This window comes from Haemaphysalis longicornis, unplaced genomic scaffold (assembly GCF_048455015.1).
Source record: "Haemaphysalis longicornis isolate Haplotype H1 unplaced genomic scaffold, Haemaphysalis longicornis Haplotype H1 scaffold_8, whole genome shotgun sequence".
NCBI lineage: Eukaryota > Metazoa > Arthropoda > Arachnida > Ixodida > Ixodidae > Haemaphysalis > Haemaphysalis longicornis.
This window is the reverse complement of record NW_027526445.1, coordinates 71750580-71762061: the sequence shown is the minus strand read 5'-3', so window position 1 is coordinate 71762061 and position 11482 is coordinate 71750580.

Sequence of the window (11482 nt, the reverse complement as noted above, 5' to 3'; positions counted from 1 at the left end):
CAAGAAACTTTGAAATGAGAAATACAGACTGTGAAGCAAGAGGTTTTGATTGGTCTACAGATTCCATCACGATGAAGCGAGGATAGTTGTTCGGTTTCGGAGGACTCAAGTTAGGAAGTGGTGGAAAAGAAACTTCGGTGCGGCCCCTTTTAGGGGGCCGATCACGGTGGGGGGGGGGGGGGTTTGAAAATACCATATGGCATAGTATAAAAGCAGGGAGACGGGGGTACTTTCTCCTTTGACCTTACCCTGGTAGTCAAAGAGGTCCCGGAGCTCCCTGCCTGGTAGACAGGCAGAAAGATCATCGGCCGGAGCTTGACCAAGGCTCCGACGGCCACCGTTCGTGGTTTCTAACCCTCCACCTATAAACACATCGCCACGGTTGGATCCAGCTTATGTTTGGGGGCTTGGGTCCGCGGTATCGCCAGTACCGTCACCAAGATTGCTCAAGGTGCCCCGTGCGGGGAAAGATTCAGTGTACATACGTCTTCCAGGCTGTATATATAAATTCCCTTGTTCACGAAGTGCCTTATGTTATGGCTGCGTGCACGAACGGGCATATCCCCAGCGTACGTTGTTTATTCACACGCAGATACAATGGGTATGTCCGTGCTAAGACACCGCTAATTGTCGAAAAGAACGTGTCCATAGTACATGAAGGCGACATTTGAGCCCCAAATTTCCACTGTAACCATTGTTATCATACCGAACTGACACCCACCCGAACGGTTATGACACGATTTCCGTTTTGAAGCCTTGATATACTTGCTACCGAACGCAATAAACAGTATACGTGCCGGTTTCGACCACAACAAGAATCGAAACCGATGAATAGGTCCAAGCTGCTCTTTATTGCTTTCCAATCCATTGAGGCGTGCAGAACAAATTCTGGCCTTCTCGGGGTGGCATTCAATGAATCAAAGAAATGTCTGCTGATCTCTAGCCCTGACCTGCGGACCCCGCCACTAAACAGTTCAATTTTACTGTTAAAGCGACTTTGAAGTGATTTCTAAACATTGCGGGATTACTAGCGCAAATTGTAGTGCGGAGTCCATAGGCCATGTTTCGACCACTCCGAGCGCGTTTACGCGAATTTATTTAGTAGAAAAATCAATTCGAAAATGCTGCCTCCTTTCTGCACCCTCGCCCATTTTCTGTGGCGTTTTCGTGTGACGTCAGGAGGAGATGAGCTGGCAATTGGCTGCGCTACTGCACGGCTCACCGACCTTCCGCTACCGCGTCAGTCGGCCCAGCGCTTACTCCGCCGGCCGCCGACGGGTCGTCGCAATGCGCTCGATCAGTTGAAACTTAACCACAACACGTTTGTGAATGGAAGAATGTGCCTGTCTTTAATAGTTTGTACACTGTATCAAGCTCCGAGTCCGGGTCGCTCCACCTGCAAAAGTGCACATGCGCCGCTTCGCTAATGGTACGCCAGTAGGAAAATCTAATGCCACTTGAAGGCTGGACAAGAGTCAGCGAAGTCAATATAGGTACTAAGGAAATAAAATCAACTGAAACTTTTACCGTACAGCGCAACACTAGAGAGCAGGAAGCGCTTTTTCGCGCTGGGTGAACAAGCACAGCGCTCAGCAGCACGACAACACATCTGGCAACGCATTTCCATCTAAGAAATGCAATTGCTAGACGTGAGATATTGTAGAAATTTGGGGGGCGCTTACTGAACGAGTGCTATACAACGAATATTCACCTAAAATACTCGAAATGCTAAAACTAAATAAACGTTTAAACGGGTTGTGCATAATATACGTTATATATCCCACTTCCGCTTGGCTTGCTCGTGGCCGAGTGGTCTGAAGCGCTGCTAGTTTTGTTTTGCAAGTCGCAAGTTCGAATCCCCGAGGGTGCATGCTTTTTTTTGTAAGCAGATTTTTTTCGTTTGCGGCCGATGTATTCTAACCTGAGTTCACCGTTTTGGGCCGTAACGTTCACTGCTCCACGAGCGAGTTCGCAGAACGCGCGCAGACTGACACTAACGCGCTACACTCTAAGAAAAAAGGGTGTGGTAGTTTCTCCCTTAATGGTGAAACAGGAATGTATCATATATTGCTCCCTACGAGGTAGAAAGATTCTCCTTTTAAGAGGGAGGAGCGCGTTTCTACCCCTAGGAGTGGAGGAAGATTTCCCCCTTTCGTGAGCTAATGGAGGTGCATTCCTCCCCTGGCAGCGTCACCCAAGCAAAGCTTTTCATGCGAGAAAGGCCTAGCGAGATGATCGGTTTCAGGATCGAGGAAGTACAAATACGTAGGTTACTGTGGTTTTGTGCTCTTAAAATGCGCTAAAATAACCAATAAATTACCTATCGAGCACCAGAACTGCGGTTAGCAAGCGATGTCGCCAATCGTATATGCGCGACTTCTTGCATTCGTCTCGCTGTGCGCCCCGCCTACGCGTTCAGAGCGAACGCGCCGCCGTAAACACAGTAGAAATCATACCGATTGCTTTCAAAATGCCGCCTTTATTTCCGAAAGGCTCGTAACCATGCTGTTCACCGCACACGAGATCACAAGCATCCAATGCGGCCGTTTGAGAACAACCAGTTGTTGTTAGTCGTCTTACCTTCCTACAACCGATGCATCAAAACGGGGATCGTCTGCTAATCGTGAATCTCAGCGCAAAGGCACTGCAGGCAACACGAAAAACGTATCCCTCGCTGTCGCATCCTCGACAATGCTCGCCCTCTAGCGTGCTCGAAGTAAAGCAATCGTCAACGTTTTAAAATGACAGATAGATGACGCAAAAAAAAGTAGGGGTGGGGAGGGGCAGCAGCTACTAAGCATCACCATCAGTGGGCACTTGCACCAAGGTGTTTCCTTGGTTTCCTTTATAGATAACGTATATTATTATAGCCAACATCACGGAGGCGCATGGGGGTGGGCACATATTGGGAAGAAACATAGCACAACACAGCGACATACACTCCATTAAAGGAGTACTGACACCATATTTTGACGCCTAAAAAATGATATAATTTGCATCAGTAGTTTGTACATATGCCTCACAGACAATTTTGCAGCGATCCGAGGCCGCAATCCCATCTAAAATCGAGTTTGATTGTCCCGGCCGCGAGCTTCTACAAATCGGCAGCACTAGCGAAATCGCTTTCGGCGTGACGAAACATCGGCCTGCGTGTCTGGCTGGTTCAGAGTGACGTCATATAGTCGTGTTCGGAACCGGAAATGATATCCTGCGCTGCTGTTGTCGGTGGTACTCGTTTGGCCAGGAGACGTACGGGTGTAGCTGTGTGAGCAATGCTTGTAAACTTTGCGCACTTTGCGTGTTCGACGTCTTTGCTCTTCAGTTCGTGGCCGGCGCATGCTGTTGCCTTGCACTGGTGCCGAAAACTGCGCAGTGCCAGCACCGCGCGGTGCGCGATGTCGACGCGCACCGCGGTGACGCGGCGGTGCGCGTTTCCGAGCTCGCCCAAATTCTGCTATGGCAAGCTCGCGGAATGCGAAGTACTGCTCGTGGAAACCTCTCCGAGCAAATCGACGACGACGCCAAGATCATGCAGCGCTAAACGTGGACTGAGTTCGTGCGCGGCGGCGGCCGCAAGGACTGTCGCCCAAACCAGCGGGCTCGGCGTTGCTCGGTTCAGCTTGGGAGTTGGAAACTTTAGGCTTATCGTGGCGAATATTTGATCGCCGGTATCTGTACAACTGTGAATGGTCATCGCTTACACAACTTTTCAATCAACTATCGTCCCCTTTTTCGCATATAGCGCTTTATTTTGGCGATAATTCCCGTTTCAGCGCTCGGTGATCACGACATCTGCCGTGGCTTGTTTTGATTCTAGCGTGCAGGTGGCGGCATCTTTCGGCCGCTTGCAGCACCGCGGTGCCGGCAGTGCTGGGTCGGAGCGCCGAACCTCCGCTGCCGGTGGTCAGCGTAGGCTTCCCATCGCGGCATATATCTGAACGCCGCTTTTAAATTCAGCGCTGATAACAACCCCTAGCACAATTTTTCACCACACTAACATCTACTTTCTCGCATGTGGAACTTCTTTTTCGCAATCAGATTGATTATAAGAGTGGCGACAAGCTGTTGCTATCACGGTCTGCGCCGGTTCGAGCCGCAGTGATATTAAAAAACGGACGACGGCGAAGACATCGCCGGCCTAATCGCCTGGCCAAATAAAGTTGTTCTTGTCTGTCGGGTGGCAGCGACTCGTCCGAGTCTGACGATTCAGACGACATGTCGACTGCAAGGGCGAGTGCGGACCATGTGGAATCGTAGCAGACGATGCGACGAACGTCCCTGACGTCACGGGTGAGACCGTGACGTAAGGCTGGCCCGCTTGCAGACTGGCCTTCGAACGGCCATTTTCCCGCGCGGCGACCGAATTTGAAAGTGGTTGCAATAAACGTGCTATAATTAATTCTATGCTGGCGGCTGACGGCTTTCGGTTTGATTTTCGTTATTACTGGGCCAATAGGTATTCTTTACAGCATAAAACCTGAAAGCGAGAAATTTCGTGTCAGTACTCCTTTAAAGGCACCCACACAATACACACAACACCGCAAGCATAATACACGTATACTCCACCACATAAGTACACTTTTCACATGTCCGCATGATCACAAGCCACAACTAACCATTGAAACGGCGGCAAAGTATTTATAACCCTGATCGCCGAGAATGCAGGTAGGAACAGTGAGCTTGTTGCTTGTTTCGATAACCCACGGCAGTGCGCGAGCCTTAGGTGGGTTTTGTTATTTCATCAAATGTAACCCGTGCAATAGCAACCTTTTATTAATTTGAAGTTTTTTAACAAGCAGCAAATAGCTCAAAGAAGAAAAAACGTTTCACGAAACAGTACGGCAGGTATGTTTGGTTAATGACACTCATTGCCTCGCCTTCGCTCTTTTAGCGTAGAGCGCACCGCTGGTCTGGCAACCATTCAGCCAAGATGTAACCGAATGGGGCCTTTTGTTGTTGGTAACTGATGCGTCAATATTCTGCGGTCCGTGCTCGTTGACGAAAAAAGGGGCAGTTTACTATCATCGCTGGCCTGTTTTACCCTTGGGCGTCAGTATAAAACGTCCACAAATGCAGTGCTAACGTTGAACAGGGCGCAGGCGAGTCGCACACAGCAAGCATGCAGCGGTGCCCACAAAATGTGCTTCAAACACACGGCTGGCGAGCCGTGCGTTAGCGTGGCGAGCACATGGTAATAATAAAAAAAACGGCGAGAAAACAAGCGAACAACACACCGCAGGGGCGGTGTTGCTCGTAGTCGTCGTATGCGCACGATCGGCGAAAGCCACTGTGCAACGATGAACGGTTTCGTTTTCGGCGTCGGGGCCGACAGCAGATTGCAGACGACAGGGGAGAATATTTCCTCCCCCGTTTCTGTGTTTCGTAGAGGCCGTACAGAGGGCGCTACGTGTAACGAGCTAAAAGGAGAATATCGCTGGTCCGGGGGAGAAAACCCTCGATTTCCTCCTTTTTTCTACCCTTTTTTCTTAGGGTGTAGCCAGTTCTCGTTGGCGTGGTGTTGCCACAAGCACCGACTGCTTGCGGGCAGTGGGCACAGGCAAGAATCAGCACACCCTTGGCCTGGTTCGAAAACGCTTTTTACGATACAGGCATGAGTGACGCAAGTTCCGAATATGCAGGAAAAGCGCATGGCATTTGAGCGTCTGCGGTGACGCGGACGGCTTTCATTCACTGCGTAGGCCTCGGCTAGTGATTTCTACGATGCCAAGCCGTTCTGGGAGGCTTATCTTAGGTATATAACAGCCGACAACATGGCAGAAGCGTGGTACGGCGATTACTGGGATATCGAGAATGCCCATCCAACGATGCCGTCGGATATCAAGCATGTTGTTTTACAGAACCGAAACCGAAACTTCTTTAAATGCTAACCTGATATCCTCCAATCACGATGCCACCTTCTCCCGTCGTCACAGCCTTTAGTTGGTGCGGCCGCCACAGAACGCGCAGGGTAGTTTTAAATGCAGAGCATTTCTTTAACTCACATGTAGCGTCCGCCGTCCGTCCGCAACAGCTCAGCGCGCAGGTGCGCCCTCTCCCCCACTCCTCCTCCCCCGCATCACGCTACCCTCCTCGCTCTCAACAACAGGTCCGCACCCCTCCCCCTACACTATATAAAAAAATAATACTTACCGGCGCCTGGTTTCGATCCCACGACCCTGCCGGCGGAACGCAAGGTACATGGTGCTCTACCCACTGCGCCACAAAGCCGACACAGAATGAAAGGCTACGAACGCGCCTTATATCCTTGACTCATTCAAACTACTTCAAGAAGCTGCTGATACAACGCATTCACTACCTGTGGGCGGAACGCGAGGTACATGGTGCTCTTCCCACTGCGCCACAAAACCGACACAGAATCAAAGGCTACGAACGCGCCGTATATCCTTGACTCATTCAAACTACGTCAAGAAGCTGCTGATACAACGCATTCACTACCACCAACTCCCCAAACACTAAACGTTAACGCAATATACCCACCCCCTATTCGACGCATTTACTCGAGCCCCCTAGCGGGGAGATGGGGCTTTTTCTTCGTTCCCGCTTTATGAAATAATTACCGACTTATCAACCGGATGAACGAGGAAAAGTGTGGTAATTTGAGCCAGTCTACGCAGCGCAAGCAAAACCGGGAGCTTGACAAATTCACTTCAGTGTCCCTTTGAATAAAATTTTTGTCCCCTTCTCCGTCCTCCGCCTCTTGAGTGAAGTTTGACTATAGCGCAAATCAAAATACTTGGAAGATATGGCTGTCGGAAACGTACCGTAAACACCGCTTCTAATACCAGCAAGGTATACGCTCCGGACGGCGAAGTTTCCTGGGCGAGAGCAGCGCCAGCCGCCGCAGACCCGCGCAACTCTGGGTCGGTCCCACCGCGCCGACCGCCTTAAGCGCCTGTGAACGTGACTTTGTAAAAACGTGTGTCATAAAGTTATTTGCGTGTATATCTACTACATACTGCACAAACTTCATGCAGAAATGTTATTTAGTAGGGGAAGCCTGCAAGTAAAACAAGGCGGTGATAAAATGCTGTCGCCTTGCTACCAAGTTGTAGGCTGACACAATTGGAAGGCGTGTGTTCAAGGCTTTGCATTCTCCCGTGGGTTCTTCTGTTGTTTTCGCAGATACGAAGCGGGGTTAGTGAATCTAGAAAAGCCCACAGAAAGCGAACGGATTACATGCTGCAGGGGATATCGAGCAGCTTGTCAGTAAGGTGGCCAGCAGGCGGTAAATAGACGTCAGTGCGTATTAAATTTTGCAACAAAGAGGGCCCCCAAACAAGGTTATAGCATCGTATGTAATTACCACCCAGCGATTCTACTAGGCTTCACTGCTTCATCTAATGTTCTACGTTCTTATATCGCGGTATTAAATACATATAACCACTTATGTGGCGGACACTCATAGGCGCTAACGTTCCCAATTGCTTCGCCAGCTACTACATAGCACAAAGTCACAGCCTCTTCTTGCAAAAGAAACAACGAAATTTTTGTCTAAGCCACTGAAATTCAAAGAAAATAGAGCTAAGACGTGCCGCAATCAAAGTTTGGAATATATGCGCTTAGGACGAAATTTTCGCATTCGGGGAGCGGAGGAGGACAAACTTTATTTTCACTCTGGACGAGTGAGAGGTGTCCTTCTCGAACTAAATTTTGCTACCGTGACTTCTGCCGCAAAAGTGTTGACGGTAGTAAAAGCTCCACTATTTCTTTCTAATAAACGTCTCATGCCCTACCCGTTGGCGTGGAGAGAAAAAAATACCCAAATATGAATATTCCGTAATTTGTTCCGATACACCTATTAGATGTTATTCATACCCCTGCCCCACCCTATGCCCGCCCAATGGAATTTCTTGTGATAGCCTTCTTGTGAAGAGTTTCTTTTTTTCCGGGGCGTGTTGGTATTAAGCTGGCGTACTCGGTTACACCTGGAAGCCCAAAAGTTTCTCGGTGGAGCGGGCACTTATTAACGTCCTCAATTTCGCTATACTCAAACAAATATGAATTTTGCACCGTTACATGAAGGGAACATCACATTCGAATCAAAGACCCATATGCAACACCCATGTGGTCCAGTTAGTAGTTGTGCAGTCGCAAGTGCACTCGCATGGATGGAATACCCCGAGCGGAAACATCGCGCAACAAGTAATATAGTTGCAGACAAAGCCTCCTCTGTGGGGGATTGAACGATATAAATTACATTATCTTTTCAAGCAAAACATGCTGATCTTGAGAAAGCTTTGCCCGCAGGCAGGCTGTACAAGCGTTTCTCTTCTTCGCATCACGCCTATGCGGCCTTTATATGCCTTCCCATACGCGAGTTAAACCGAATAAACCCTCCCTCATCCACCTGCACGATGTGACAAGATTACTGTTTAATCTTTTCCGTCGTGTTAAACCCAAGATGGGCGACTAATATGCTTCATCCGCGCTACAAAAAGGCGAGCGCCTTTTTGTAACTACTAAAAACCGCGCAAACTTTTGAAGCAAAATGAAAAAGTACGAAGGAAAATTGGCGTGTTTGACACATCAGTGAATAAACACAGGGAAAGATTTTTTTGCGAAAGCAAACAAGGTGACAAAATAAGGTGCATGAATACGCTGGAACACTTAAAAACAGTAAACTACGAAGACAAACGACGTCTCTTTGTTCCTGGCTGGACCCTCGTTGAACGGGATCGCGGCTTCGGCTTGCTCAAATACGCCGGCAGCCCGTCGAAGCGCCGCGTCGGGCCGCAGCTTGGGTTTCTCACGTCGCAAAGAGACGTCTCCTTTCACCAAAATAGTGTCGTTCCAAACAACGTCCGCAATGTCAAAATGTTTTTCGCAGACACGGACATGCTGCCAGTCAAAAGAAAAGCCGCCGGCTTCCTGTCGCGGTATTGCACGTTTCCACTGCTCGCACTTATCGGCGTCACTTGGCAAGCAAAACAACCAGACGTTTTGTTTTGCACCTGCAAATATCAGACGACGTTGAAACCACGGTCAATTTGTGGATGAAAAGGTTATGGCGCCTTCCCTGTATACGAGCACAGCCTCCCATCTCAAACCGACGTTATTATTGTAATTGTGCTCCATGGGTAACGTTTCATTCAATAGGATTTCTGGTATAAAACCAGACGCGCCTATACACACACTAGGTTATTTTGAACTCAACCAAAATTTGTTCGACCCATTGTGCATGTTGGCATACTTCCATTGCATGAAAACGTAAAGAGATATGACAGTACTTCTTCACGTATGGGAAGGTCGCGAAAACTGTTTTTACTGTCTGCCTGCATATCTTCCAGACATTATAATGTCTTCTTCCGAACCCGATAGCCCCGTAGTCCTGGCCTTTGTTATCATCTGGCATTTTCGCTGTTGTCGGTTATTAGCACCTGGCTCTTAACATTGTTCCAAGGATTGCAGGAGTACAGAAGCTGATGCCAAGCTCCCGTATTTGCGCTCCACAAAGGCCCAGCTTCGCAAGGAATGGGGCAATGCCGAGTATATTTCTTCCGGAGCAGTACCAAAAAGTATACTTGAAATCACGCCTTGAGCTAGTGTATGCGAGTTTGTCTTTTATTACGATACAAACTTACGCACACGCAATATCGGTGCGGAAAACCACCAAAATTCAACCGTGAGCAATGAAACAGCAGAGAGAGCGAGCCCGAGTGAAGAAAACTACCTATGCAGGAAACCGTAAGCCGACGTCATAGAGGCGAGCTTCGCAGCCTTTCCAGTGGTCGCGCTCACCACCTATAGCGGCAACCCTTCTCTGAAAGTAAAGATGGAGCTTAGCGGAAGCAGCGACTCGTCGCCTCTTCCAGGCACCCAGCAAGCTGTCCTGGAAGCCGAAGATGAATGGTTAGTAAAAGCAGAGTCCTTCAATGCCTTTCTGGTCATGAAACTTCGCCGTCACGCTATAGGAGAGCTTTGTTCGCTGCCATGCCGCGGCGCTGGTGTTGATTGGGGGGGAAGCCGGAGGCGTGGTCAGAGCGCGTTTGGCAGGGAACGGACGACGCAGTACGATAAAATAGACACTCGCCGCCTTATCAGCAGTGCGCTTTCGCTTACGTGTCGGGGGCCACTCAAATGGACTTATCATTTTGTGAGTGGCGAAAAAATGTGGTGCGAAAGGGCATACTGCTACTGCGTTTCTGCCTGCCGGTCTGGCTGCAGAGCAGCAGCGGCCGCCCGATGCCCTCCGATCTGCGGTTGCGCCCCTCGCGGTTGCCTTTCCCGTACGAAACTTGGCCGGGAGTTTCATGACCAGAGAAGCATTGAAGGACTCTGGTAAAAGCTTGCAGAGCGTCGTTATACGTGTTTACGAAATCACGCTGAAGGGGCAACAGGGTAACCATAGGAGCGATTTTAGGGAGGTTCTCAACAAGCGTACATTAAAATTTGCGAGCGAAGCGGCATGCTACACGGCATCCCGGAAGTGTCAGCGGCCGCTCATGAACCCGCTGTCACCGGCACAACTAGTTTAGGGTGAACTGTTGAGTTACACTTCTCGTGTCACTCACAAAAACGTTCCATGTAATTAGCCCTTTTTGTGTCGATACCGAGCCGGCGCATTGGTTCGTGCAGTCGCTGAACTCTGACAGAGAACTCGTAACTCCATAAACTGTCGCGCTTGACTGCACTAATTTTTTAGCCCTACCTTCCTTTTATGCCCCCCATAAGTATATTTTTTCCCGCCCATCGTTCTCCCAAATTCCCCAGAGTCACAACGATGCCTCTTCAACGGGCGCGAAGCACAGGTAGCGGCCGTGTCAAAGTCTCGCAGTTCTCCATTGCTTCTGGTTCAGCTGCGCAGCGATTCGCCCTTTTAAATCGTTCTATTTCGCTGCTTAAAATGTAAACCACCCAAAACACCCAAATGGTGCTTGTGCAGGTGCATCTGTGGGTTTTGAGAGCCCATACCGGCACCTGTGGAACAAAATTGCTGCAGTGCAGCTCCGGAGTTCGTGGACATGAACCAGGAAGAGTGTATTACTCGGCATCAAGAGTTCGTCAGTTTTTTGGACCCTGCCGTTGAGCGCTCTGTTACGAGTTCAAAGGTAATCATTTTTTTTTTTTTGTGGAGAAGAAAGAAACGGGGCAACACAACTGAGTGTCCAGTTTTGCGATCCTGGAGCGGGGTAATTAACCGCGAATTATGAAGTGCGCATTTTTTATTTTGCCACAATCACTTATCGCCATGGGATGGTAGCAACGCGAATATGGGGTCATCGATGAAGACACAAACCAGTGGTACTTCCTTCTGGTGCAGTTGCAAAATCATCTAGTAATTTCTATGGGAAATTAATGTGGGCTTCAATACCCTGCCCTGTCAAACTCCGTCACGTAAATAATTCGATATACATGAAAAGCACGATGCATTTATTGCTTTGAGACGTAATAGATACATTAGCTTTTTCTGAATACAAGAATACAGGCTGGTGTGCAAACTGCACCCTCTATAGCGGCAGAT